This window comes from Hypanus sabinus, chromosome 9, assembly GCF_030144855.1.
Source record: "Hypanus sabinus isolate sHypSab1 chromosome 9, sHypSab1.hap1, whole genome shotgun sequence".
Taxonomy (NCBI): Eukaryota; Metazoa; Chordata; class Chondrichthyes; order Myliobatiformes; family Dasyatidae; genus Hypanus; species Hypanus sabinus.
Window position 1 is genome coordinate 87,668,145 of NC_082714.1, and position 27,916 is coordinate 87,696,060.

The 27,916-nt window shown below is 45.7% G+C and overlaps 1 protein-coding gene across 1 annotated transcript in view; it reads left to right on the forward strand.

Moving 5' to 3' along the window:
* The first annotated feature begins 1,369 nt into the window (after positions 1-1,369).
* The window catches only part of LOC132400068 (complexin-3-like), a 38,126-nt gene continuing 11,579 nt past the window's right edge, over positions 1,370-27,916 (forward strand). The window contains exon 1 of the mRNA XM_059981152.1: positions 1,370-1,408. The gene's annotated coding sequence lies outside the window, so the exon portion shown is untranslated. The remainder of the gene's footprint in view (positions 1,409-27,916) is intronic.

Sequence of the window (27,916 nt, forward strand, 5' to 3'; positions counted from 1 at the left end):
CATTGCACTGGAACTCTCTAAAACTTGTAGGTGGTTATTCCCACTCTGGGTGACAGGAAGCGGGGGGAAGGTAAGAGTGGACACCCTATAGAGGTGAAATGAACTGATGCTGGGTTGAGCAGCATCAGAGAAAAGATGGTGATTCATTGTCCAGCAAACTGGTGGTGTAATTAAGTAGGGCCCTACGTGGTCTTGGCCAATAATATGGCCCCAGAGAATGCAAGTGGGACACGTTGAGAAGAGGACAAATTGCAGTGGACGAGGTACTGAATCATTCACTCGAGGCAGAGAGGAAAGTTTGTGGGGGTGTGGTCTGGTGATACCTGTGGGAAGCATGACCCCATCACTGGCCTTTGCATCCTGTGTAACTGGGACTGGCTGCCTTTTGATTGGAAACATTTTCCCTCATTTGCTTACTGGCTATTACTCTGGTGTTTAGGGCAGCAAAGGTCCTCTATCACTGATGGTGGTCAGGGCTTCCTCTCAGTTTTCACTGATGTCAGTCATGCAAGTCCAGGCTGGAGACTCAGGAATATTGTCACACTCAGATGTAGAATTTTTCATGGCTGTTTCCACAATTTTGTTCTACCAGTCAATGTTATTGTCCCTGAGCTGAACCCTGAACTTGGAGAACTGGTGGACCACTCTTAGTCTAGCCTCTACTGTTTGGCATACTAAGAGCAGAAGCATAAAGCCCGGACTACAACCAGCATCAGTCTCCATTCACTGAGATGCGCAACAAGCCCTCTTACAGGTTTTCCTCAGCACTTGCCACCACCACCACCAGCTCCTGGTCTTTTGAGCCCTATCCGCTTCATTGATGCCCCTGCTAATTTAAGTCCCCTATGGCTGCAGCACCTCAGATCAGTAGGGTAGAGTGTTGGGAAAAGGCAACAATTTTTATTTACCACACGAAATTGCTGTGGTAGAGGTAGCACCAAGTCGATGGGCCAAATGGCAGTCTTCAGTAAAAATGATATAAAATGCCGTGCAGTATCATTAAAGCGCATAAGAGCTTGCTCTATCAAGGTTCCCACAGGGGAATATCACCCCATTCCCTCTCTCCTGCTGGCCGTTTACAATGGATCTCCCATTGGAGGAGTGAGTCCCATTTTGAAAGGATTGTACTAAGATGGTGCAGATAAACACTTGGTGAATGTTGCATCCAAATAGAATAACTGGGTCACTTGATCCGTACGTAATGCAATGCTGGCTTATAATCTGTCCTAAACGGATTGGGATGGATTTGCAAGGAGCGGTCTTTTGATGCTTGGTCCTTCGGGAGGAACCGACCCTGTCTGTAAGGGAGCTGACAATGCAACATGAGGGTTACTTCGGGGCTCCGTAGATTCGAGAGCTAGGTGGGAGAGCGGAAGGGAGCAGATTTGGCGGAGAGACCGGTTGACAGGTGAGTACCTGGATACGTTGAATTGTTTGTAAAAATGCATGGAAGTGTTGTCCGGCCACGGCCGGTGTGTAAATCTTACAGGTAGCAATCGATGTCTGTTGTCCTTTAATATGGCAGAGGAAAGCTCGTTTCACTATCCCATTAGTATAGAGATCCCTCTATACCGTCCCATCAGACAGTATTAAGGTCCCTCCACATCGTCCCATCACACGCTCTCAGGATCAGACAGAATGAAGCTCCCTCTACACCGTCCCATCACAATCGTGGGGGGAGGGGGGTCAGATACAGTGAATCTCCTACACACGCAATGACTGCACTGGGTTGATCGGAGGGTGAGAGTGTGAGCAATGTTGGATCTGCGGCGTGTTTGGAGAAATTGATTTATCATCACGTGCACCGGGATTCAAGAAGATCATTTCCGTACGGCAGTAGTGTTACAGTACAGGGAAAGTGCAATGCGGGCCATGTAGAGGGAGACTGAGATCAAATCCATCTTATAGTACAATGGAATTGTTCAATAGAGTTATGACAGCGGGAAAAAGATTCTAGCTACACGTCTCCTTTCATATTTTTATAAATTTCCGTATGATCGAACACGTAGGAACGGGCCTTTTGGTATATAATGTGTCGAACTAATTTAATAATTGAATGTTTAACCAAACGAAACCCTGCTGTCTACACACCTCTCCATTTCTTGCACTTTCGCGTGCCTGTCTAAGAGCCTCTTAAATACCTCTGTCGTATTTGTCTTCGGCATCAGCCCTGGCATAATAGCCTTCATGTTCATCCATATCAGTGAATATGGATATCACTGATATCATATAATACGCTCTGCCCTTATAACCACAGCCCTCCAAGACACCAGTGAATCTCTTGGTCTAGAGAACGGTGGTGACGATCTGTTAGACTTTGTCCATGATCAGTCTAACCCTGTTGGTCGGGATCGACCAAGGATGTTTCGTTCCAGTCGTGCTCGTGATACGCAAATCAGAGCCGGGGAGAGCAGCCCGCGCAGCAGGCTCCTCCTTTCCACGCCCCTAATGAATCCAAAGGAAAGCAATTGGCTTTAAGGCACCCGTAACCCGCCTTTGCCCCTTCCCCGATGGGCTTAGTAGCTAAACCACACGTGAAGGCCAGGAGCTGGTCTTGGTTGTCAGAGGTTATTGGAGACGAATGCCTTTGGGAGCATTTAATAGGTAGTGGGAGCTTAGCCATTACCTACAACAACTTTAAGGAAACCTTCCCTTCTCCATTGTCCTTATACTCATGTGCCTACCTTAAATCCTAGTGTATCCGCCTCTACCCCTGGCAGCGCCTACAATACATTGTGTAAACAAAAGCCTACCCCTGACATGTCCCCTAAGCTTTCCTTCAATCACCTTAAAGGGAGCTGGACAATCCACATAAGGAGTGCGTGAAAAGAACTACTTTTTAATCAGGGCGGCGATCCAAGATTTCAAGGGCAGAATTTCGCGGCAGTGTTTCAGCTTTGAGGAGCGACCAATCAGCAAGAGGGATTCATAGAATAATCCCAGTGCAAGCGGAGCTGCCTTTCTTTCGAGTGTGCCGGTCTTTGGCTCACCAGGCTAGGGTGAGGTAGATTGTCTTCCAAGTTACTCTCTGTTCTTACTTGTTCATTCCTCATCTATCAGTGTATTCCATAAGACAAAGGAATGGAAGTCGGCCATTCGGCCCGTCGAGTCTGCTCCATTTTATCATGATCTGATCCAATCTCCCATTTAGTCCCACTCCCCCGCCTTCTCACCATAATCTTTGATGCCCTGGCAACTTAGATACCTATCAATCTCTGCCTTAAATATACCCAATGACTTGACTCCCACTGCCGCCCGTGGCAACAAATTCCATAGATTCACCACCTTCTGGCTAAAAAAAAAATTATTTGCATCTCTGTTCTGAATGGGCGCCCTTCAATCCTTATGTCATGCCCTCTCGTACTAGACTACCCCACCACAGCAACTTTGCCACATCCACTCTGTCCATGCCTTTCAATATTCGAAATGTTTCTGTGAGGTCCCCCCTCATTCTTCTAAACTACAAGGAGTACAGTCCAAGAGTGGTCAAACTTTCCTCATATGTTAACCCTCTAATTCCCGGAATCATTCTAGTCAATCTTCTCTGAACCCTCTCCAACGTCAGCACATCCTTTCTTAAATAAGGAGCCCAAAACTGCACACAGTACTCCAAGTGAGGTCTTAACCAGTGCCTTATAGAGCCTCAACATCACATCCCTACTCTTATATTCTATTCCTCTAGAAATAAATGTCAACATTGCATTAGCCTTTTTCACCACCGACTCAACCTGGAGGTTAACCTTAAGGGTATCCTGCATGAAGATTCTCAAGTCCTGTTGCATCTCAGAACTTTGAATTCTCTCCCAGTTTAAATAATAGTCTGCCCGTGTACTTCTACCAAAGTGCATGACCGTACACTTTCTGACATTGTAATTCATTTGCCACTTCTTTGCCCATTCCCCCAATCTATCCAAGTCCCTCTGCAGACTCTAACAAGATAAGAGCCCTAGGAATTATGGGGAAGTTACATATGTGGATAGAGCGTTGGCAGCACTACCAGCCCCTCCACCTATCTTTGTATCATCAGCAAACTTAGCCACAAAGCCAACTATTCCATAATCTAAATCATTGATAAACAACGTAAAAAGAAGCGACCCCAACATGGACCCCTGCGGAACACCACTGGTAACCGGCAGCCAGCCAGAATGGGATTCCTTTATTCCTGCTCTCTGTTTCCAGCCAATCAGCCAACGCTCTACCATGTATGTAACTTTCCTGTAATTCCTTGGGCTCTTGTTTAGCAGCCTCATGTGTGGCACCTTGTCGAAGACCTTCTGAAAATCCAAACAACATCCACTGTCTAGCCTACTTGTAATTTCCTCAAAAAATTGCAATAGGTTTGTAGGGCAGGATTTTCATTTAAGGAAACCATGCTGAGTTCAGCTTATCTTGTCAAATGCCTCCAGGTACTCTGTAACCTTATCTTTGACAATTGACTCCCAACCTCCAATGTCAAGCTATAATTTCCTTTTTGCTTCCTTGCCCCCTTCTTAAATAGCGGAGCGACATTTGAAATCTTACAGTCCTCCAGAGCCATGCCAGAATCTATTGACTATGATCTATAGATCATTGCTAATACCTCCACAATCTCCAAAGCTACTTCCTTCAGAACACAAGGGTGCATTCCATCTGGTCCGGGAGATTTATCTACCCTTAGACTATTCAGCTTCCTAATTACTTTCTCTGTTGTAATTGTGACTGTGCACACTTCTCTTCCCTGACACCCTTGAGTGTCCAGTATACTGCTGATATCTTCCCCAGAGAAGACTGATGCAAAATACTCATTCAGTTCCTCTGCCATCTCCTTATCTCCCATTAAAATTTCTCCAACATCATTTTCTAAAGGTCCTATATCTACTCTCACCTGTATTTTACTCTTTATATACTTGAAAAAGCTTTTAGTATCCCCTTTGATATTATTTGCTAGCTTTCTTTCATAGTTCATCTTTTCCCTCTTAATGACCTTCTTAGTTTCCTGTTGTAAGGTTTTAAAAACTTCCCAATCCTCTGTCATCCCACTAATTTTTGCTTCCTTGTATGCCCTCTCCTTTGCTTTTACTTTGGCTTTGACTTCTCTTTTCAGCCACGGTTGCATCCTTTCTCCATTCGAAAATTTCTTCTTTTTTGGAATATATCTGTCTTGCACCTTCCTCACTTCTCGCATAAACTCCAGCCACTGCTGCTCTGCCGTCCTTCCCGCTAGTGTCCCTTTCCAGTCAACCTTGGCCAGTTCCTCTCTCATGCCACTGTAATTTCCTTTACTCCACTGAAATACCGACACATCGGATTTCAGCTTCTCTTTCTCAAATTTCACAGTGAACTCAATCATGTTATGATCACTGTCTCCTAAAGGTTCCTTCACCTCAATTTCTCTAATCACCTCTGGTTCATTACACAATACGCAGTCCAGTACAGCCAATCCCCTAGTGGGCTCAACAACAAGCTGTTCTAAAAAGCCATCTCATAGACATTCTACAAATTCTCTCTCTTGAGATCCAGTGCCGACCTGATTTTCCCAATCCACTCACATGTTAAAATCCCCCACAATTATCATCCACTGCCCTTCTGGCAAGCCTTTTCAATTTCCTGTTGTAATTTGTAGTCCACATCACTGCAGCTGTTTGGAGGCCTGTAGATAACTGCCATCAGGGTCCTTTTACCCCTGTGATTTCTTAGCCCAACCCATAAAGATTCTGCACCTTCCGATGCTATTTGTGATAATAGCTCCAGTTGCATGGTTTTGTACCGTGTGTGGGAGACGTCATGTCTCCCAGTTAAGTACATCTACAGCCTGATGACCTTCAACTCATATGGGAGAATAACAGGAGCTACGGGAGACAGGTCCAGAGAAAGAGGGGAGGCAGTAGTGATAGGGGACTCTATAGTTAAAGGGTCAGACAGGTGATTCTGTGGACACAGAAAAGAAACTCAGATGGTCGTTTGCCTCCCGGGTGCCAGGGTCTGGGATGTTTCTGATCGCGTCCAAGATATCCTGCAGTGGGAGAGAGAACAGCCAGACGTCGTGGTACATATTGGTACCAATGACATAGGTAGGAAAAAGGAAGAGGTCCTGAAAAAAGACTACATGGAGTTAGGAAGGAAGTTGAGAAGCAGGACTGCAGAGGTAGTAATCTCAGAATTACTGCCTGTGCCATGCAACAGTGAGATTAGGAATAAAATGAGGTGGAGGATAAATGCATGGCTGAGGGATTGGAGTAGGAGGCAGGGATTCAGATTTCTGGATCATTGGGACCTCGTATGGGGCAGGTGTGACCTGTACAAAAAGGATGGGTTGCACTTGAATCCCAGGGGGACCAATATACTGGCGGGGAGGTTTGCTAAGGCTACTGGGGAGAGTTTAAACTAGAATTGCTGGGGGGTAGGAACCAAACTGAAGAGATGGAGGAAGATGCAGTTGGCTCACAAATAGAGAAAACTTGTAGGCAGTGTGAGAGGGAGGATAGGCAGGTGATAGAGAAGGGACGCTCTCAGACCAAAGGCTTGAGATGTGTCTATTTTAATGCAAGGAGTATTATGAACAAAGCGGATGAGCTTAGAGTGTGGATCAGTACTTGGAGCTGTGATGTTGTGGCTATTACAGAGACTTGGATGGCTCAGGGGCAGGAATGGTTACTTCAAGTGTTTCAGAAAGGACAGGGAGGGAGGCAAAAGAGGTGGGGGTGTGGCACTGTTGATCAGAGATAGTGTCACGGCTGCAGAAAAGGAAGACGCCATGGAGGGATTGTCTGTGGCTGGTGGTTAGGAAACAGAAGGAGTCAATAACTTTACTGCATGTTTTTTATAGGCTGCCCTATAGTAACAGGGATGTCGAGGAGTGGATAGGGAAACAGATCCTGGAAAGGTGTAATAATAACAGTTGCCGTAATGGGAGATTTTAATTTCCCAAATGTTATTGGCATCTCCCTAAAGCAAGGTGTTTAGATGGGGTGGAGTTTGTTAGGTGTGTTCAGGAAGGTTTCTTGATACAGAATGTAGATAATCCTACAAGAGGAGAGGCTGTACTTGATTTGGTAATGGGAAATCAACCTGGTCAGGTGTCAGGTTTCTCAGTGGGAGAGCATTTTGGAGATAGTGATCATAATTCTATCTCCTTTACAATAGCGTTGGAGAGAGATAGGAACAGACAAGTTAGAAAAGTGTTTAATTGGAGTAAGGGGAATTATGAGGCTCTCAGGCATGAAATTGCAAGCTTAAATTGGAAACATGTTCTCAGGGAAAAGTACAGAAGAAATGTGGTAAATATTCAGGGGATATTTGTGTAGAGATCTGTATAGGTATGTTCTAATGAGACAGGGAAGTTATAGTAGGATACAGGAACTGTGGTGTACAAAGGCTGTAATAAATCTAGTCAAAAAGAAAAGAAAAGTTTACAAAAAGTTCAGAGAGCGAGGTAATGTTAGAGATCTGGAAGATTATAAGGCTTCTAGGAAAGATCTTAAGAAGGAAATTAGGAGAGCCAGCAGGGACCATGATAAGGCCTTGGTGGGCAGAATTGAGGAAAACCCCAAGGCATTCTACAAGTATGTGAAGAGCAAGAGGATAAGACGTGAGAGAATAGGACCAATCAAGTGTGACAGTGGGAAAATGTCTATGGAATCGGAGGAGATAGCAGAGGTACTTAATGAGTACTTTGCTTCAGTATTCACTACAGAAAAGAAGAGCTACAATATGATTAGGAATAGTCAGCATGGCTTTGTCAAAGGCACGTCGTGCCTTACGAGCCTGATTGAATTTTTTGAGGATGTGACTAAACACATTGATGAAGGAAGAGCATTAGATGTAGTGTGTATGGATTTCAGCAAAGCATTTGAAGATGCAACCCCATGCAAGGCTTATTGAGAAAGTAAGGAGGCATGGGATCCAAGGGAAAACTGCTTTGTGGATCCAGAACTGGCTTGCCCACAGAAGGCAAAGAGTTGTTGTAGACGGGTCTGTTTGGGTTATTGTTGAAGATAACGAATGTGATCCAACTAGGATGGTAGAATTAGGGGGAGGTCCCCTTGCTGAGGTACACTAAGGTTGGTCTTAGGGTGTTTTCTTTTGGTTCAGTGAGAGATGAGGAGAGAAGACGCTGGGTAAAACCGGGTAACCTGGTGGGAGACCCGTTTATTCGAGACGGATGCAAGCGATGTTCAGAAGGTGATGTGTGCTTTCCCAGTGTGTGAATGTTCAGGATGAAGCTCCAAATTGTGCACATTTGACTGTTTAATTAAAATAGGCCCTTTTCTTTTTGTTATTGGGTAAGATTCATAAATATAATTCCTTTAATCATGTGCGGTGTACGGTCTGTTGTTTCGTGTCACTACTTTGTAACGGTGGTAAATTACACGGCATCCACACAAACTGGGGAGAGCCGTCTCCATCTCATGAGTTTTGTGGGACTAGAGAGTGTTTTCCCTAGACACGCAGCTGAGGAAAACAACCAGTTTCACAAGATAACAAGAGGCATTGATAGAGTGGAGAGCTTGAACTCTCCCCCTTCCCTCAGGAAAGCAATGACTAACATCAGAGACCATAAGACCAAAACACATAGGAGCAGAATTAGGGCATTTGGCCTCTCGAATATGCTCAGCTATTTCATCATGGCTGATAAGTTTTTCCTCTCCATCCTAATCTTCTGCCATTCCCATATCCCTTCATACCCCAAATCTATCAACCTCTGCCTTAAATATACACACAGATTTGGCTACCACAGCTGTCTGTGGCAGCGAGTTTGGCAGATTCACCTCTCTCTGGCTAAATAAATGCTTCCTCATCTCTGCTCTAAAAGTACGCCCCCCTATTTTGAGTCTGTACCCTCTGGTCTTAGACCTAGGAAGTATAGAAAACATCCTTTCCACATCGATTCTATCGAGGCCTTTCACCATTCGATAGGTTTCAATTAGGTCACTCCTCATTCATCTGAATTCCAGTGAATACATGCTCAGAGCCACTACATGCGGTTCATGTGACAATCCGTCTAATCCTGGAATCACTTTCGCAAACCTTCTCTGGACCCTCTCCAGTTTCTGCACATCCTTTCTCAAACCTGCTCACAGCACTCCAAGTGAGGCCATTATAAAGTCTCAACATTACATCCATGCTTTTCTGTTCCAGTGCCAACATCACATTTGCCTCCCTCACCACAGACTCAACCTGCAAATTAACCTTTAGGGAATCCTGCACAAAGACTCCCAAATCCCTTTGCTCCTCATATTTCTGTATTTTCTCTCCATTTAGAAAATAATCAACCCTTTCATTTCTACCAAAGAGCATGATCATACACTTTACAAGACTGCATTCCATCTGCCGTTTCTTTGCCCATTCTCCTGATCTGTCTAAGTCCTTCTGTAGCCTCATTTCTTCAAAATTTCCTGCCCCTTCTCCTGTCTGTGTATCATCTGCAAACTTTGCAACAAAACCATCAATTCCATCACCAAAATCATTGACGTACAATGTAAAAAGAATCGGTCTCAGCACAGACACCTGTGGAACACCACTAGTCACCAGCAGCCAACCAGAAAAGTCTCCCTTTATTCCCACTCTTTGTCTCCTGCCAGTCAGCCACTGCTCGAATCTTTCCTGTAGCACCATTGACCCATAAGCAGCCTCATATGTGGCACTTTGTCAAAGGCCTTCTGAAAATCCAAATACACAACATTGACCATTTCCCCTTTGTCTATCCTGCTTATTATTTTTTCAAAGAATTCCAACAGATTTGTCAGGCACGATTTTCCCTTTCTGGAAACCATGCTGACTACGGCCTATTTTATCATGTGCCTGAAACTGCATCCTTAACAATCGACTCCAACACCTTCCCAACCACTGAGGTCAGAGTAACTGGCCTAAAATTTCCCTCTTCTGCCCCTCTCCCTTTTTGAACGGTGCAGTGACATTTGTAGTTTCCCAGTCTTCCCGAACCTTGATTCTTGAAAGATCATTACTAATGCTCCACAATCTCTTCAGCCACCTCTTTCAGAACCCTGAGATGTAGTCCATCTGGTCCAGGTGACTTATCGACCTTCAGACCTTTCAGTTTCCCAATAACCTTCTCTCTAGCAATGGTTCTTGACCCTTGCACCATACTGCTAGTCCATCCACCATTTCCTTGTCTTCCATTACTACCTCTCCAGCATCGTTTTCCAGTAGTCCAATATTCATTCTCGCCTCTCTTTTACACTTTATGTATCTGAAGAAACTTTGGTATCCCTTTAACACTGGCAAACTTATTTTCATATTCCATCTTTACCTTCTTAATGACTTTTCGGTTTAGTTCTGTTGGTTTTGAAAAGCTTCCTATTCCCTGACCTTCACACTAATCTTTTATAGAATAGAAACATAGAAAACCTACAGCACAATACAGGCCCTTCAGCCCACAAAGCTGTGCCGAACATGTCCTTACCTTAGAACTACCTAGGGTCACCCATAGCCTCTATTTTTCTGCACTCCATATACCTGTCCAAGAGTCTCTTAAAAGATCCTATCGTGTCCACTTCCACCACCATCGCTGGCAGCCCATTCCACGCACTCACCACTCTCTGAGTAAAAAAACTTACCCCCGATATCTCCTCTGTACCTACTTGCAAGCAGCTTAAAACTATGCCCTCTCGTGCTAGCCAATTCAGCCCTGGGAAAAAGCCTCTGACTATCCACATGATCAATGCCTCTCATCACCTTGCACACCTCTATCAGGTCACCTCTCATCCTCCGTCACTCCAAGGAGAAAAGGCCAAGTTCACACAACCTATTCTCATAAGGCATGCTCCCCAATCCAGGCAACATCCTTGTAAATCTCCTCTGCACCCTTTCTATGATTTCCACATCCTTCCTGTAGTGAGGCGACCAGAACTGAGCATAGTACTCCAAGTGGGGTCTGACCAGGGTCCTATATAGCTGAAACATTACCTCTCAGCTCCTAAACCAAATCCCACTATTAATGAAGGCTAATGCACCATATGCCTTCTTAACCACAGAGTGTCCTATGGGCTCAGACTGCAAGATCCCTCTGATCTTCCACACTGCCAAGAGTCTTACCATTAATACTATATACTTTCATCATATTTGACCTACCAAAATGAACCACCTCACACTTATCTGGGTTGAACTCCATCTGCCACTTCTCAGCCCAGTTTTGCATCCCATTTGTAACCTCTGACAGCCCTCCATACAATCCACACCTCCAACTTTTGTGTCATCAGCGAAGTTTCTAACCCATACCTCCACTTCTTCATCCAGGTTATTTTAAAAATCACGAAGAGTAGGGGTCCCAGAACAGATCCCTGAGGCACTCCACTGGTCACTGACCTCCATGCAGAATATGACCTATTCCTCTACCTCACTCTATTCCTATACTCATTGTCGCGTGGCACAGGCTGTAATCCCAACTACCTTCGAGGTCCTGCTTCTCAACTTTCTTCCTAACTCCCTGTAGGCTGCTTTTGTCGTGGTTTTTTGTGCCTCACAAATGACCAGGAGACGCAGAAGATTCTTCAAGAAGGGTTAAACTTTAATTTGCAAATCAAAGCCGAGACAGTCATTCAGCTAGTCGCTGATTGCCCACCGATCCTCGGACACAGCATTTTTTATAGCAATCTCCTGGTCCAGTGGCATTAGCATATGTAATCGATCTATAGTTGCGTATTACACGTACTGCACATACATCATGTCCCTGTTGTTCCTATCAATTGGCTTAATCATGTTCTAATCTACATCTCTTAGCTACCTCTCATTAACATGCCATTGTCTTCTACATTTTTAAGACTTCAGTCTCCTACCAAATTGGGTACGTGCATAGCAAATAATAAACTCAGAACTGAGCAATGTTCTAATCTACATTTCTTTAGCTCTTTAGCTACCTTTCATTAACATACCATTGTCTTCTACATTCCTAAGATTTCATTCTACTAAATTGAGTGCATGCATAGCAAACTGACTACATAGTTTTGGTTACACAGCAAATGATACAAGTTTTATACTCCATAATATTTTTATACTCCAATATTACCCCCCTTTGAGACCCAGAGGGGCTCACACAGAGAAAGAAGACTAAGAGTCCGCGCACAAAAGCCTCAATAAACTCAAGCATTTATTCCCAAATCTCGGGTAAACTATAATTTTCTGCGCCAAGACCTCAAAGTATTCTCTCCCTGCTACCCTGGGTCGCTGAGCCAAAAACCTGTCCCTTTGTACCTGAGACAGGGAAAAAGACTCAGAAGCCCTTACAATCTACTCCCACACTGTCATTTTGCTCTTGTTCATCCTGCAGGTGTTGTAGGCTGTAACGATGCATTTTCGGTGTTTCTTTCTCCACTAAGCTTGCTTCAGTAATTGCCACGAGCATCGGAAATTGTTTGGTTGCAGCACGCACTACAAGAGATTTGAGACAAGGAAGAAAACAGCACAGCTGAACAATACAATAATGACAGTTATTGCTATTTTAGTCAGCCATGCTCCCCATCCTCCGAGTCTACTTTCTAACCAATCAAAAAACTGATGTTCAAATCCTGCATTCTGTTTGACCTCTGTCCGCAGATTCTTTAATTTATTCATTGCTTTAGATCCTTCTGGACTAGTATTGTTCGGTATGAAAGTGCAGCATTATTCTCCAAACATTACACACACACACCCTTTTTCTGCCAAAAGTCAATCCAGTACCTGTCTGTTTTGCCACGCCATCCTGCTAGTTGCATCCAGCTGTTGCCCTAAGGCCTCCAGTGCATCATCGGTGTAGTTGATGAATCTCTGATTATAGTATATATAGTTTATCCATTCAACATTTTTGCTTACCCCTATCACAGGTATGATAGCTTCCCAGTGAGCATCACATGCGGTGTCAGGCATGTGAATCGATTAGTTTGCATGTGATAACTCATCAATGCTAACGGTAAAGCATCGACCCAATTAAGTTTAGTGTCTGCACAAATTTTGTTTAGTTTGGCTTTTAGGGTTCCACTAATTCTCTCTACCACACCCTGCGACTGAGGGTGGTATACACATCCAAATCTTTGCTTTATCCTCAGCGCCTGTAGTACCGGTTTGACCACTTTCTGGATAAAAGCTGAACCATTGTCTGAGCTAACTTCTGTAGGTATTCCAAACCTTGGGATCACTTCATTTGTCAGACATTTTACCACTGTCTTTGACCCTTGATCTTTTGAAGGTACCGCCTCCACCCATCTGCTAAATCGATCAATTATTACCAGCATGTATCTTTTCCCTCTCACTGTCTTTATCATGTCTACGTAATCGATCACTAGATGTTTAAATGGTCCTTCAGGTACAGGAATGTGACCTATTGGGGTTGTAATTCCCTTCCAAACATTATTCTGTGCGCATACCTCGCACTGTGACAAGACAAAGTCCACTGAAGCCTGTAAGTAAAGTGACCAAAAACCATCCTTCTTTATTTCCTTTATCACTTCCCCCCTTGCACAATGGTCAATCCCATGCGCTTCTGAAATCAGAATCGTCAGGAGAGGGGTGGGCGCTACCAACAAACCGTCTTCCGTGCTTCTCAAGCCTTCCGGGTTCTGCTCACCCCCCCCCCCTTCATCTCCACATTGTCTGTTCTGCCAGTGTTGCCTTACCTTGTATTTCAATTAGGTCCTTTACGTCAGGTTCTGGAGTTAGACTTACCTGGGGGGCAATGACAGCAGACGTACACCCAGACGCTTTTCTGGCTGCCTCGTCCGCAGCTTGATTTCCCTTTGTTATTACATCGTTTCCCTTTTTATGTGCCTGGCATTTTACTATAGCCAATGCTTTAGGTTTCATTATGGCTTTTATTAAGTCTAGAATTTGCTGAAAATGTTGTATGGGATCTCCGCTACTTTTTTTAAAACCTCTCTGCTTCCACATTGCCCCCAACAAATGGCATACTCCATGAGCATTGATGCACCATCAATAACTCACTCGGAGACTTAAAGGCGAGATATCAGCTTTTATTGATTGGAAGAAGGAACCAGCAGTGAGTGACCATCATACTACATCCTGGAGACTGAGGCCGAGCATCAGGCCTCAGATCGCCTTTATACAGGGGTCTGTGGGAGGAGCCACAGGAGCAGTCAGCAGGGGGCGTGTCCAGACAGGCACACGTAGCTCACCACAAGCATATGCTGAATCAGTATAGATGTCTACTTTCTCACCTTCCATCATTTCACACGCAGCTGTCAGGGCTTTGATTTCCGCTAGTTGGGCGGAACACGGTTGGGGACAGGACTCCATCCTAATAATCTTATAGCTCGACTGATCCTGCTGCACGACTGAGAACCCTGCATGATTTCCATCATAGTCCCCATAACAAGAGCCATCTACGAACAGAACCTTTTTATCTGCATCCTCTAGTGGTTCTGACCGTAAATCTGCTCTCAATTTGGCAAATGTCATCGTCTTCCCTACACAATCGTGGGGTTCTCCTTCATAGCCCAAAGGGACAAAATCGGCTATATTACTGGCAGTGCATCTCTGTATAGTTATATCTGGAAATGTCAATAGCATCTGATACGCTGCTATCCTGGCTGGCGTCAACACAAATTTCCCTCTTTCCAGCAACTCTGCTACTTTGTGGTGTGTGTACAGAGTCACAGGATAGCCCAGGGTTACAGATGGTGCCTTTTCATATGCATAGTACAGCGCCGCCAATCCCTGATAACAGGGTGGATACCCCTGAGCCACCTCATCTAGTCTTGTACTGTAGTATGCTATCGGCTGCTTTGCTTTTCCTGTGCCTGTCTCTTGTGTTAGAACCGCTGGAACATAACCCTCCTGTCAGTTGGATACATACAAATGAAAAACTTTCTCGTAGTCAGCAAAGCTAATGCTGGTGCTGACTGCAATCCCTGCTTAATAGCATTGAAAGCTGTCTCCGCCTCTCCATTCCACTGCAAGCCGTTCTTCAAATTTGTATGTCCTGCTTCTTTCATTATCTTTCCTAAAGGTGCCACAATCTCAGCATATTCTCCTATCCAATCTGAGCTGTACCCTGCCATTCCCAAAAACGTCATCTGCCCTACAGTCTGGGGTTTTGGGGGCCTTAGTTATTGCCTCAATATGATCTAGTGCTATTGCCTTCACTCCCTTGGATATTACCCTGCCTAAGTATTCCACTTGCTGCGTGCAAAATTGCAGTTTCTTTTTGGATACTTTATGTCCTCCGTGCGCCAGCTTCTCTAACAGAGTTATAGTGTCCTGCTCACACTGTTCCTTACTGTGGGAGCAAATCAACAGGTCATCCACATACTGTAACAATGTACTTTCCAATGGTGTACCCTCTAGGTCTGCCTTCAACACCTGATTAAAACGTGTGGTGAATGTTTAAATCCTTGCGGTATTCTGGTATAGGTATACTGAGCACCTCTGTAAGTAAATGCAAACAGATACTAACACTGGTCGGCTAGAGGAATGCTGAAGAAAGCCGAACACAAATCAATCACTGAAAAGTAACTTGCTTCTGGTGGAACATTAGTCAAAAGCGTGTGTGGGTTGGGGACTACCGCTGGCCAGTCCTCTACCACATCATTTACCGCTCGCAAATCATACACCAATCTCCACTTAGATTTATCTGCTTTTAAGACCGGCAGCAACGGGGTATTGCATGGACTGTTTGTTCTATTTCAAGCAACCCCTGCACTGTCGATGCTATTCCCTCTTCCGCTTCTGGTCTTAGAGGGTATTGTGGTCTCCGGGGTGGAATTGCTCCCCTTTTCAGCCTTATTTCCACTGGACTTGCTGTTTTTATTTTCCCTCCATCCATGTCATGCTGTGACCACAGAATAGATGGCAACTCATCTAACCTTTTATCTTTCTGCTGGCCTCTTTCCTTTCCCAGCAAGGGCAGGTGTGGTTAGGGAGTTATTTCGACCCCTCTCACTGTCCCTACCATATCTACACTTACCATTATTTTAATGCAATTGTTGTCTTCTAATATCCACACCTCTGGCGTGATTTTCCTCCACACTGTTACGGTTTCAGCACTCTTAACTAAGGGTCCTAAGTCTTTAGACTGATATCCCTTATTTACCAACAACGTTACATGGGGCGCAGCCTCCGGTATCCTGTACCATTTTTCTAAAAAGGTGTTCCATTTGACTTGTAAAGCTGCCCCTTGCTTTCCAATTATCACAGCCTCCCCTTCCAGGCGCTGCTGGCTACATGCCTCCAGGTGCCATTTCTCCTCTAACTCCCTGTTCTGAGTCTCGTCAAAAATCACTGTACAATGTAGCTCAGATTTGGGCATTACCGCCCTGGGTAATATAGCCTGCACACCCTTTTTCCATTTCTCCCAGGTTTCCTGAATCTGATCTGCGACGTCTCCTATCCAAAAGACATTAGCCTTCTTGTCTTCTCGCACTATCAATTGAGCCCCTGCTCTTCCCACACTCAGCCCATTTCTGGTGCATTCTAATTTTAATTCCAATTTCAATAAGGCATCTCTGCCTAACAAATTAATCGGAGTTCCTTTAAATACTAGCACCAGCAAAATAATTCCTTTATTTCCCATTCTCAACCGCACTGGAGCCGTGCACTGTGTCAACTATGTTTTCCCAGAGAACCCTACCATCTTAATAAACTTTCCTGACATGGGAAGGTGAAGGGCAGACTGTGGCTGTACACAAGTGTACGTGGCTCCAGTATCTATCATCATTGGTGTCAGTTGCCCTTCTAACATAACCTGAACAATGGGTTCCTCATCTGCCTCCCTTGTTATCATTGGGTAATGTCCCTTCCCACTCAAGTTCTCGGGGCACCCCTAATACCTCGCATAGGGGTTCACAGGTCCGCTTGGCCCTGTGGGGGCTGGTCCTTGGCTAAACTTTAGTTTTCTTCTTATCGGTTCCTGCTGGTGTGTGACAGGCCATAGTGTAAACGGACAATCTCTTCTCATGTGACCTGGCTGATTACATCCCCAGCACAATCTCTCTACTTCTCTTTCCCTCTGTTTCCTCACTGGTCCCCTCTGCCCATAGCTCCTCAGTCTCCCTCCTTGGAACTTCCAGTCCTGTCTGGGCTGTTTGAATTTAGTCTGTTCCTGATAGGGCATTTGTGGGAATGCTCCCCCAAAGACAATTAATGGCATGGGGTTTTCCAGCCCCTGTCTTACAGTATGATCGGTCCCTCCATATAGCAGTGCTTTGTCCAGTTCGATGGCTGTACTCGGACCGGTGGTTGCTGGCAGCATCTTTTTGCTTTTCTCTTTTTCCTTCTTTTTGAGTTCTTCGAGCTGCATTTGTACTAACTTTCTTTGCACCTCTTCCTGCTGCTCAGCCAACCTTTGTTTGTTTTTCAGGTATTTCTCAACCGCATGGACTATGTGGTCTCTAAATTCTTGTGGGGTCATTGACGTTAGCCCAACCACTTCCTCCAGTTTGGATTTTACTTGTGGAGGCATTGCATCCAAAATACTATGTCGGAACAGTGTGGTGATAAATAAGCTATTCTCCACCTCTTGTTCAGTCTCCAGTCTCCACCTTTTTAACTGGTTTTCTATGTAGGCTGCTGGGTTTTCAGTGTCTCCCAGTTTGTCAGAAACACACTGAGTCTCAGCAATTTGCAGAACGGTAAACTTTATTTTTCGAGTCTGCAGAGTCGGACCCAACCAGCTCCTGCTAGATTGAGTGCCGAATTACACTTTGCACAGTTTTTTATACCCTACTTGTTTACGACTTTGTGAGTTGCACCCATGTGAGGTGCAGACATTCTTCCTTAATCTCATTACAAAATTACAAATGTGATTACCCTTTGGCCCACTTATCAGCCTCAGCGCATTAACACCGTTATTGTTCAACCGTTAAGCATGTCTTCCCGTTACCCGTATCGCTTCTTTAACCAGCAAGCTATTGTTTCATCCTGATTTTGCAAATTGGTTTATACGTTGCCCTGCAAGTTGCTTTGCACGTTCTTTCTGTGTCAGCACATTCTCAATGGACTCCTTAAGTACCGTCTTTAATTTAATCATTTCTCTCAATCCACCCTTTTTCTTTTTAGAATGTGCTATCAGTTGGGCTTTTGCCACGGGTTTACATAGGCTTCTTCCTCTAGCTCTATTTCCCTTTGTAGGAGTACCTGAACAGGATCAGCTGGGGCCCCTGGTTGCATGACTTGTCTTGCCACCCGAGCTACTAGCTCCCGCAAGCAGGGGATCAGACATGGTAGCAGAAGGAGGACCATCAATCCCCCTCCTATAACCCCTAAAGCGGTTCGCCACCAGCCTCCTTTCAACCATCCGTCCAGCCAGTCCCAATACCCCAGCGGCTTCCAGGTCTGTGCCGGCACGTGGGCCAGTTTCCTTATTTTATCTGATATTTTTTGAACCACCTTTCCGTTGTCATCTATCTTTAAGCAGCAGTTGGTTAGATTAAACTTTCCACATACTCCTCCTTTTTGTTGTAGTCATAACATTTCTCGTTTACATGCGAGTGTGATACAAAGGACCCTGGAAAAACCGTCATGCCCACCCTTACCGTCGTCCTGCACTTATCACATCCTCCTTCAGCGCTTCTCAACAATAGCAGTATATACATTACAGTCCCAAAGTTCATTCTGTCCGTCTTTTGAGCTTTAGCACCATCGGGTCTTCTCCCTGGACGCAAGTCCATTCTGCACCTTCTTCGGGCTTTACGGGTCCCTTGATTCTCGCGGCGTGGGTCCACCCTTTTTCTTTTGTCCTTACTGCGGCTTCGGTGGTCAGTAGCACCTGGAATGGGCCTTCCCACTGCGGCTGTAACTTCTCTGGCTTCCAAGTCTTAATCAGGACCCAGTCACCGGGCTGAGTTCGGTGGAGTGCGAAGTCCAGAGGTGGGGTTTGTGCGAGTAACCCCTTCCTGCGCAATTCTGCAAAAGAACGAGACAGTGCCTGTAAATAGTCCCTTACAAAGACATCTCCCCCTTGCAGGGAAGGATAGCCCTCCACCTTGTTCCAATATGGAAGGCCAAACAACATTTCATAAGGGGATACTCCTATATCTTTTCGAGGAGCCGTGCGGATTCTTAGTAGGGCCAGGGGTAGACACTTGGTCCAGGGTAGCTTGGTTTCCATCATTAGTTTTGTCAATTGCGTCTTCAAAGTACTGTTCATCCTCTCAACTCTTCCTGAGCTCTGAGGGTGCCAGGGGGTGTGCAGCTTCCACTGGATTCCTAAGGCGTCACAGATTAGCTGGTGTGTTTTTGAGGCAAAGTGTGTTCCCCTATCTGAATCAATAGACCCTATTATTCCATATCTCGGGACTATATTTTCTAATAGGATCCGTGCCACTGTAGGGGCGTCCGCTTTAGTGGTTGGGAATGCTTCCACCCACCGAGTGAAGTGATCCACAATTACTAACAGGTACTTCCATCTCTGAACTTGTGGTAGTTCCGTAAAGTCTATTTGGATCCGATGGAACGGTCGGACGACTAGTGTTTGTCCCCCCTTATGGGTGGCACGCATCATTTTCTTGTTTACCTTTTGGCAGGTGTAACAGCCCCACACCTCCTGTTGAGCTAGTGTGAATATCCCTTTACAAACATAGTCCCTTAGGATAGTGTCGCACATAGCTTGCACTCCCCAATGGCTTTGTTGGTGTAGTTGTTGCAGTATATGACGAGTTACTTCCTTATTCAGTACTTGCCGTCCGTCGGGGGTCTTCCACTCGCCTTCTGATGTTTGTCGGGCTCCCAGCTGGCTCATAGCGTCTATTTCTACTTGGGTGGACTGCTAGTTTGTTAAGCCCTTCCCTTATTGGTATCAGGGTTAGAAGTCGGGCCGTTTTTTTTCCATTGCTGCCCGTTTGGCTTCTTCATCTGCGAGCCGGTTTCCTATTGCTTCCGGGGCTGTTCCTCGTTGATGTCCTGGAACGTGAACCACTGCAATTTCTTGAGGTAATGTTAGGGCTTCCAGAGTCATGCTTATCATTTGTTCGTGAGCTAATTCCCTTCCCCTGGCTGTTATCAACCCCCGTTCTTTCCAAATCTTTCCGAAGGTGTGTACCACTCCATAGGCATACTTAGAATCGGTGTATATAGTGCCTATTTTGTTTCTTAACAGTTGCAGTCCCCTCTGCAAGGCATATAGTTCACAAGACTGGGCTGACCAATTACCCGGGAGCCGGCGGGACTCCACCGTCTCCCTAGTCCTCCCGTTTATAATAGCATATCCACTGTGTCGTACCCCATTGATGCATCTGGAGGAGCCGTCGATATATAGTTCCTCGCCTTCAATTAGGGGAACTTCTTGTAGATCTTCCCTACTTTTTGTCTGAAGGTCTGTTAGCTCCACGCAGTTATGCTCGGTTTCCTCCCCTGTTGATTCCCCGTATAAGAACTGTGCCGGGTTACAACTATTGTTCTTTTCAAAGCTTAAATCATCCCCGACCATCAGAATGGTTTCGTATTTCAGTATGCGAGAGTCCGTCAACCACCGCTGAGCTTTTTGGGCTAAGAGGGTGCTAACGGAGTGCGGGGTATACACCGTCATTCTTCCCCCAAAGGTTAATTTCCGTGCTTCTTCTACTAGTACGGCTGCTGCCGCTACGGCTTGTATGCACGTCGGCCATCCCCGGGATACCGGGTCTAACATTTTTGATAAAAAGGCCACAGGTTGCCGCTTTCCTCCTTTTTCTTGGGTTAGTACTCCTAACGCAGTTCCTTCATTGTTTGTTGCATACAGCTGAAAGGGCTTTTCCAGTGCTGGCAGTGTTAATACCGGGGCCCGAATTAGTTGCCCTTTTATTTTCCTGAACTTCTGTTCTTCTTCTTCGGTCCAGCTGATTATTCCCCGGTCTTCCTTTGCCAATTTGTCGTACATAAACTTCACCAGGGAGGTATAATTCTCTATCCAAATCCGGCAATAGTCCACTAAGCCCAGAAATTGTCTTATTTCCTTCTTTGTCCTGGGAAGCGGTATTTTAGTTATTCCCGCTATTCTTTCTGGGGTTATTTGGCGGTGCCCTTTACTGACTCTGTGTCCGAGATATGTTATTTCCTTCTCGACAAATTGCAGTTTCTTCTTGGACACCCGCAATCCTTTTTCTCCTAGGTAATTCAGGAGTCTTATAGTATCGTCTCGCACTACCTCCTCTGCTGGTCCCGATAGTAGTAGGTCATCGACATACTGTAATAGTTGGTTCTTTTCGGTACAATGGAATCCAGCCAATACTTGCTCCAGTACCTGTTCGAATAGGTTTGGGGACTCCGTGAACCCTTGGGGCAAGACGGTCCACCGGAGTTGCTTCTTCCGGATGTCTTGCCATGCTTTTGATACAAATTCAATTCGTATGAATTGTTCCCCTACTGCCGAATTAGGGTCCACCCCCGCATACTGTTGCACATTTTTCCGCACCCTATCGAGGAAGTCGGTTGGGCTCTCATCTTTCCCTTGGTGGTTTCCAAACGCCTTGGCAAAGTTGTGACCTTTTGGCACAGCCTCCCTTATTCCCTTAATGATGTACTCTCGCCACTGTCGCATATTGCGTCTTCCCTCTTCTGCTTGTTTGTCCCACTGTGGGTCGTTTACTGGAAATTTCCGGTCCCCCGGTAACTCATTCGGCTGTTCCCTTCCCCAAATTGATATTGCAGCTTGTCGTATCATTTGCCTCTCTTGTGCAGAAAATAGCGTTCCCATAATCGCATGCATTTCTTCCCAAGTGTAAACATTAGGTCCTAAGAATTGATCCAACTCTTCTGCCAGTCCCATTGGATCTTCTAATAAAGTTTTCATATCTTTCTTAAATCCTCGTACTTCGGTACTTGTCAGAGGGACGTTTACAAATCCTGTTCCTCCCCGTTCTCCTCCCATTGGAACCTCTCGAAGGGGACACAGCTGTACCTCTTCCTTTTTTAATTCGTCTTTCTTTTTCTTATCTGCTCCTGTCACACTCCTTGTTTCGATCCTTGCTTTTGCTTTTTCCCTAACATCCCTCTTTCTTCTGTTCCTTCACTTTCTTCACGTTCTCCCTCTGCTCCCGCAAGGGGCGCAGAAGGCTGGCCATAGGGAGGGGGTAAATGATCGAGTGGGTCCCACTTCCGCTCCCCTTTAATGCCCAATTTAAAACTCCTTGTTGTTACTCCTGGCCAGGGAGCCCAACAAAAAGCATAAGCAATTTCTTCCGGTTTTACATTTGGTTTTGAATTAACGTAAATGTTTAAGGCTTGTCGTACCCAATCCTCCTCAGACCCAAGCCGCGGCCACCAGACCGCAGGTTTTTCTATCGGCTGTTTCGACCAAATTAAACAGTACTGTATCATTTTTTTTTTGTTTCCCTTTTAGTCTTCCACATCCCCAATTCTCAAACATTCTACCGAGGGGGCTATCAGGAGGAACCCCCGGGTATGGTCCCGGTCTTTCCGTTTCCTCTTTCTTTTTAGAGCCACCCCCTCCCATCTTATTCCGCTCTTACTTAATCCCGCACCCTTCTACTGCAACAGTAGGCACTTTACCCGGTGCGTCCCAAGGACTTTTATCAGGAGGACCCCCGGGTAGCGATCCCGGACTTCTCCGTCCTTACTTATTCCCGCACCCTTCTACTGCAACAGTAGGCACTTACCCGGTGCGTCCCAAGGACTTTTATCAGGAGGACCCCCGGGTAGCGATCCCGGACTTCTCCGTCCTTACTTATTCCCGCACCCTTCTACTATAATAGTAGGCACTTACCCGGTGCGTCCTGGGGACTTCCAGTACCAGGTACTGTCCCCTTCTCTGCTCTGCGCTGTCCGGATATCACTCGCTCAAGCCGCGTTGGAGCGACGAGCAAGGAGTCAGGGACCGCCAAACTCGGCGGGGTGCACCGTCTCCGATGTCTTTCCTCGTGTCCACCGCGGCCGGAGTGTGGATCCCGGACGAGCCCCCACGTTGTCAGAAACACACTGAGTCTCAGCAATTTGCAGAACGGTAAACTTTATTTTTCGAGTCTGCAGAGTCGGACCCAACCAGCTCCTGCTAGATTGAGTGCCGAATTACACTTTGCACAGTTTTTTATACCCTACTTGTTTACGACTTTGTGAGTTGCACCCATGTGAGGTGCAGACATTCTTCCTTAATCTCATTACAAAATTACAAATGTGATTACCCTTTGGCCCACTTATCAGCCTCTGCGCATTAACACCGTTATTGTTCAACCGTTAAGCATGTCTTCCCGTTACCCGTATCGCTTCTTTAATCAGCAAGCTATTGTTTCATCCTGATTTTGCAAATTGGTTTATACGTTGCCCTGCAAGTTGCTTTGCACGCTCTTTCTGTGTCAGCACATTCTAAATGGACTCCTTAAGTACCGTCTTTAATTTAATCATTTCTCTCACAGTTGATCCCCTTTTAAGGCTTTGGGGTCCACTTTGCGTGGATAAAGCTTTCTGAGGGCCTGCCATACCCTCTGCCTCACTCTGTCAAACCCATCTCCATCAGTTCTTGGGTCGTTTGAGTTTACTATGCCAGCCATTTCCTTTAGTTCGTTAAATTTGGAGGTTCCCATCAACCTTATCAACAGTGCCTTCAAATCTCCCATAGCCAATAATCGTCCCGCTGTTTCTTCTTCAAAGGCTCTAATCCATTTCCCCGCTCCTTCATGGAGATTGGGCAGAGTGTTTTTTAGCCCTTCTAGGTCCTGGGATCCCCAAGGGATATACTGCACTTGTCCTGATCCTTTTACTAACAACGGCATCATTCTTCCTCCTTCTTCCCACCTGCCCTGGCTCTCCTCCTCACCTGACTCCCCATCTGTCTCAGGGTGTGTCTTTACTGCCTCCCACTCAAATATCTCCAGGGTCCCCTTCTTCCCTCGGTCTCCCTGTGGAGTCCTTCCTTTCTGTCTTGATTCAATACTTGGTTGACCCCTGGAGTATTTTTCGCATCTCCTCTGGCAATCCCCTCTCAGTAACTTATCTAGCTCTCTCTCTACTTCTGCAAGTCGCTCCCCTACCACCTCCTTCTGCTCTTCTAGGGTTCTGCCTCCTACCTCTTCCCCACAAATTCTCACATCCTCTCTCTCTCCACTTAACTCTTGCTCCTCCAATGAGTCACCTTCTCTTTCTTCCTGTCCGTGTCTGTACACCTGTGGCAGGGACTCCTGATCCTTACTTGTGCTTGATTCCCTTCTCTCTTGCGTTTCTCTAAGACTCTCATCTCCTATCTTTTTCACACTTCCTCTTGAATGCCTCATTTCTTCCTGCCCTGCTGAGCCACTTTCTTTTCTAGTCTGTTTATTTCTATGGTATAACCGATACTCCTCATACTCCTTTTCCTCTCTTAAGTATTTCATCCGTTAAATCCCTTCTTCCATTTCTCTCTGTACCTGTTCTATCTTCATCCTTTCTGCCTGTATCTCCTTCCATATCGCCGCTTTTTCCTTTTCGTATTGTTTTTTTTTCCTCCTCATTATCCCAAACTTGTACTTCTCCCTGCATGTTTACTGTTCCCTTCAGCAGGGGGCATTGCTTAGGGGTTCCTTCCTCATTATAGGGAGGGGGTTTTCTGTTTCTGTCGCATCCGGGTACGGAGCCGAAGCTAGCTTCTCACCATACCCTTCTCTCTCTAACAGGCTGTTTCTCCAGCACCTTAGTGTCTTCCTCGCTTGCAATCAATATTCTACCTGTCCTCCTCAGCCTTTCTCCCTCCGTTCTGAAGAGTTTTAGCACTTCCGTTTCTCGTTCTCTTTTTTGCCCTCTTTTCTTAGATTTATCTTTTGGTTTGTAATTTTTAATTAGTCCCTATTTCTTCGCACAAACTTACATCAAACGTTCCTTCTCTTGGCCAATTTGTGACCAGGTTATTGGTTCTTTTTTCCCATTTTTCTGAAGTTTTTGTGATCTCATTTGTTAATTAACGGGAATTTTTGTTTAGAATTTCTACTGCCGTTCCTTTACCTGTCATGTTATTCTCTCTTTTTAAGTTATTTCAGAGATTCACAGTTCGTTTACTGGATAATATTACTTACTCTAATTCTACGCCTAGTCTAACACCACGTGGACTTTTTCTACACTAAATTCGCTCTAATTCTACACACCACATGGACTTTTTCTTAACTAAACTTACTCTAATTCTATGCCTAATCTATTCTGTTCTGCCCATGCAGACCTCTTTTCAGAGCGGTACCCACAGAACTTTCTCTTAACACCTCGCCCATTCAGACCCTCATCTCTTAAGGCGGTATCCGCGAGGATTTACCAACACCACGTGGACTTTTTCTTAACTTAACTTATTTGTACTTACCTTCACTGCAGTGTTCTTGATCAATCCTCTGAGCCTCCTCTGTTAACCCCCAATTCTGCCAGATTCTTTGGGCCGGAGAGACCCTTCGGCAGTGGTTCCACACTTCTGAGACTCCAAGGCCTCCCCAAAGCCAACAGAGTTCTTAGTCCAAATTGTCGCAAAAAGCGCTTACTTTTTGTTTGGGTGCACCCTTAATTCTGTTAGCTTTGTGGGGGTCCCTAGAGAACTGGGAAGCGCCCCCAATCTGCCGTTTCCTTTCCGCGGGTCTCTATCCTGTCCTGTCGTGATTTCTCATGCCTCGCAAATGACCAGGAGACGCAGAAGATTCTTCAAGAAGTATTAAACTTTAATTTGCAAATCAAAGCCGAGACAGTCATTGAGCTAGTCGCTGATAGCCCACCGATCCTCGGACACGGCATTTTTTATAGCAATCTCCTGGTCCAGTGGCATTAGCATATGTAATCAATCTATAGTTGTGTATTACACGTACTACACATACATCATGTCCCTGTTGTTCCTATCAATTGGCTTAATCATGTTCTAATCTACATCTCTTAGCTACCTCTCATTAACTCTCATTGTCTTCTACATTTTTAAGACTTCAGTCTCCCACCAAATTGGGTACATGCACAGCAAATAATAAACTCAGAACTGAGCAATGTTCTAATCTACATTTCTTTAGCTCTTTAGCTACCTCTCATTAACACACCATTGTCTTCTACATTCCCAAGATTTCATTCTACTAAATTGAGAGCATGCATAGCCAACTGACTACATAGTTTTGGTTACACAGCAAATGATACAAGTTTTATATTCCATAATATTTTTATACTCCAATACTTTCAGGACCTCCTCCCTATTCCTGCCTCTGTCGTTTGTACCAATATGTAACACAACCTCTGGCTGTTCTCCTTCATACTTCAGGGTATCGAGGATGTGATCAGAAACATCTCGGACCCTGGTATCTGGGGGGCAAAGTACCATCCATGCTTCTTTCCTGTGTCCACAGAATCGCCTGTCTGACCCCCGACTACAGAGTCCCCTATCACTACTGCCTTCCTCTTCCTTTCCCTACCCTTCTGAGCCACAAGGCCGGACTCTGTGCCGGAGGCACGGCCACTGTCGCTTCCCCCAGGTAGGCTGTCCCCCCCCCCCCAACAGTACAGTACTCAAACAGGAGTACTTATTGTCAAGGGTGACAGCCACAGGGGTAACTCTCTACCCTACCCTCTTCTGTCTGTTACCCACTTATCTATCTCCCCAGGCCCCGAAGTGACTACCCACTCCTCTCTATCATCCCCTCTGCTCACTCTCTCTGACCAGATGAAGGTCATCGAGCTGGGCCTCCAGCTCCCTAAGGAGCTGCAGCTCGACATTCCTGGTGCAGATGTTGCCTTCAGGGAGGCTGGGAGTCTCCCGGACTTCCCACATCTGACACCGAGCACAGAAAACTAACCTCACACATATACTTCCTACCTCACCTCATCCTGTTGAGCCAAAGCCTCCCTACTCTGTCTCCCTCTGCTCTGACACCCGCTCTATAAAACTGTCTCCTTTTAAACTCCTCTTGCTGTTCTCACTGGCTGAAGTCCGCACGCTTGTGCAGTCATGACCCAATTAAACCGCTGAAAAAATAACCATATGCCATTTTTTGATTTTTATTTGGTTTAGACTTACTTTGTTAGCCATGGTTGTGACACACTTTTCCCTCTTCGGAATGTATGTATGTCCTGTGCCTTCCGACTTGCTTCCAAAAGCTGCAGCCATCGCTGCTCTGCCATCATCCCTGCCGGTGTTCTTTCCCATGCCTCTGTAATTCCCTTCACTCCACTGGAATATTGATACTTCTGACTTAGCTTCTCCTGCTCAGATTTCAGGCTGAATTTGATTACATTATGATCACGGCCCCTAAGGGTTCTTTTACCTTAAGCTCCCTAATCAATCCTGGTTCATTACACACCACCCAGTCCAGAACAGCTGATCCTTTACTGGGATCAACCACGAGCTGCAACTAAAAAGAAGCATTCTAGAAACCCCCTCTTGGGATCCCGCACCAACCCAATTTTCCTCATCTACCTACATATTGAAATTCCCATGACTACTGTAACATTACCCTTCTGGCATGCATTTTCTATCTCCCGTTGTAACTTGTAGTCCACATCCTTACAGCGCTTCTCCCTGTCGATGCTGCCTGGCCTGCTGTGTTCCACCAGCATTTTGTGTGTGTTGTTGTTTGAATTTCCAGCATCTGCAGATTTCCTCGTGTCCACATCCTTGCTACTGTTTGGGGCTCTGTATTAGAGTCCCACCAGAGTCCTTTTACCCTGGCAGTCCCTTAGCGCTCTCCTCAACAATTCAATACCTATGTCACCTCTTTCTAATGATTTGATTTAATTTTTTACCAACAGAGCAAAGCTGCCCCCTCTGCCTTCCTGCCTGTCTTTTCAGTGCAATGAGATTCCTCGGACATTAAGCTCCCAGCTGTAATCTTCTTTCAGCCACGACTCAGTGATACCTGCAACATCGTACTACCCTGGAGGTCCTGTTTCTCAGCTTTCTACCGAGCTCTCTGTGATCTCCCTTCAGGACCTCCTCCCCTGGTCTACCAGTGTCACTGGTGCCAAAAGGCTTGGTCATCCTGAGAAAGCCGTGGACCCGGCTGCCGCCATTTGTCAGTCCCACAGACCGACGGCCCTTTTGTCTGTGTCGGACCCCACTCGCTCGTCTTCCGGCTCTCCCTCC